Source organism: Sinohyriopsis cumingii, chromosome 2 (assembly GCF_028554795.1).
Source record: "Sinohyriopsis cumingii isolate HCF-2022 chromosome 2, ASM2855479v2, whole genome shotgun sequence".
Lineage (NCBI taxonomy): Eukaryota > Metazoa > Mollusca > Bivalvia > Unionida > Unionidae > Sinohyriopsis > Sinohyriopsis cumingii.
The window spans coordinates 124,410,802-124,413,301 of NC_142962.1; positions in this window are offsets into that span (position 1 = coordinate 124,410,802).

Here is a 2,500-nt window from a genome sequence, read left to right on the forward strand (position 1 = left end):
ATTTATCAAGGTGAATATACAGTTGTCAGGAAAATACATCTGATTTATGAAGAAGTGCTTTTTATTGGTTGGCGAGGTATAGACTTTATTAAAAGTATTTTACAAGCCTTCAGATCAGTTTTGTTCGTTTTCAACTTCAGTATTATTCCATTGTCAAAACTTCAAAAGCATGGATTTCGTCAGCTAAACTCTCACTCTTTGATTCACGGAATCCTTTCAATTATCCATGATATATAAGTATCTCTTTCCTAAATTTAAATTTTAAGTCATGGTTTAAACGATTTTGTTGAGCGTTTACATTGGATTACATTTAAAGACTGTGTTTTACAAAATCAAATTTTAATATTGTGAGTACGAACGAGATGAATTGTTTAGTTGTTAAAGTTAAGCAAGAGCACAGAAATTCCCGTTTGGCAGACCATTTCTTCTGAATTTCATTTCTGCAAAGTCGTTTCAAGATTACGACACTTCGTTTGCCGTTTCAGTATAGAAGAGATGCCCTAATGCCGACACCGAATTATAGCCATGTTTGGTACGTTGTCAACCACAACTTTAAAAGAAATATATCTTCAGTGAAATGACCCAATCTTTTACTTTGTAAGTGAATCTGTATACTATCATCATCATCATCATCATCATCATCATCATCATTATTAGTATTAGTATTTTTATTATTATTATTATTATTATTATTATTATTACATTGTCACACCCTGATAATATTCACTATTACCACGCAGTCGTATGTTATGACTAAGCCTTTTATCCAGTCTCAACTTTGTCAAATTATGTAACTAAAAAAACAAATACCATCTAACATGATGTCCATTGTCATCTTCCTCATAAAAATATTCGATCCAGTAGGAAGCGTAAGTTTATTATTCCACGATGTACTCGAAGAAGTTTATGTACCAACCCTTTGTAAAAGAAAATTCCTAAATGATCTGTTGTTTGTTTGACCCTTAGCAGTACTATTAGCTAACGCTTTTGTTCCGTAGGACAGGTGTTTAATGTTGTGTTTCTTCGATACAAATAACATTTCCCCGGTTGTCAGAGTTTTATTAGCTACTTCACAAACTGTAATTTTTATTTTGTTTTTTGGTTCTTAATCGATATGTTACGATTAACCACATGAAAGTGGAACATCAAACTAAGCTTTCATGCTAATTTCTTCCCTAGAATATGAATATTGTGGTAGCATCAAAATGTTTATCACCGACATTTGATTTCACTTTCTTCACTGTAAACAATATAAAATGAAATATTGGCATCAAAGAAATGTTTGAAATGGTGAGCACCTGTGGAAAATTACCAGCAAATGAGAGTGTCTAAGACAGACAAAAGCTCAATTATAAAGCGGTTCTAGTGATGTAATTCTGTTTCAACAAAGGCTGGTGAACTACAAGTTGATTTTAACAGCCAATGCCTAGACCACATTAAAATTGTGTTCAATACTTGATCAGTTTTGCATCCATGGAAGCACACACTGAGTTACATTGTTACTGTTAATTAATAAAGAAGAGAACAGAGGAAAAGTACAGGAAGGATATCTTATACATAGCGTTTTCCTATACAAGAAATCGGTGAAAATCAAAACACATTCTCTGCCCCAGACCCCGTGACCATGGTGCGTTCCTCGCGTGGCGTGGTCCTTTCTAAGTGATAATTGCTGTAGAAGTTTGTTCCCTCCTTCAAATAAGTGTGAAACATGGGGCGGAAAAAATTCGCCAGTAAACAGGAGTGACAACATTGAAGATGACATAGCAAGAAAAACAAACAGTTTATTAGAAACCTCAAGCACGTTTTCACCAACTTTAAAAGGTTTCGTACACCTGGGCTCTGGACGACATATCTTGCATGCTTATTTAATTCCCATGTCCTTTAATGATTATTTACAGAGAGGTTAGCACTACTTTTAGGCCTTGTAACGGATTTGTGGATTTAAAATCTTTACAACTCTTTCCGTGCCCTGTGATCTACCCGTTTGTTTTAGGAAAACATTTTACCATGCCCACTTAAAACCAATATAACTATCGATTAAAAGTTCTCCTCTTAAGACAGTTTGAGTTGTAAAATAAACGTCTCTTACATGACAATTAGACTGTTTCTAAATTAGTTGGTATATATGAGATACGCGGATTTTTTTCTCTAATTTCTTTTTTTCTAAGTATATTTAGTGCAGTTTATTTAATATAATTCACGTTCATTGTGTGATTACATATTTACAATAAACAGTAATTTAAGATGGCAGCAGTATTATTATTGAAAAACTATTACTTTTTTAAAAAAAGAAAAAAATTATTTACTTTAAATATTTGTTCATACAGAAATTATTACTTTTTCAACTGACCATTATTCAGTAAATTGAACATTGTTATTAACTGGTAGTCACTTTTACGACTGGGAATATTTTGTCGTGAGAAACGTTAAAATACAATTTACGTAATCTAGAAAACTGCGCTAGCTTGAATGACAGAATTGAAATTGAAAAAATCTTTCC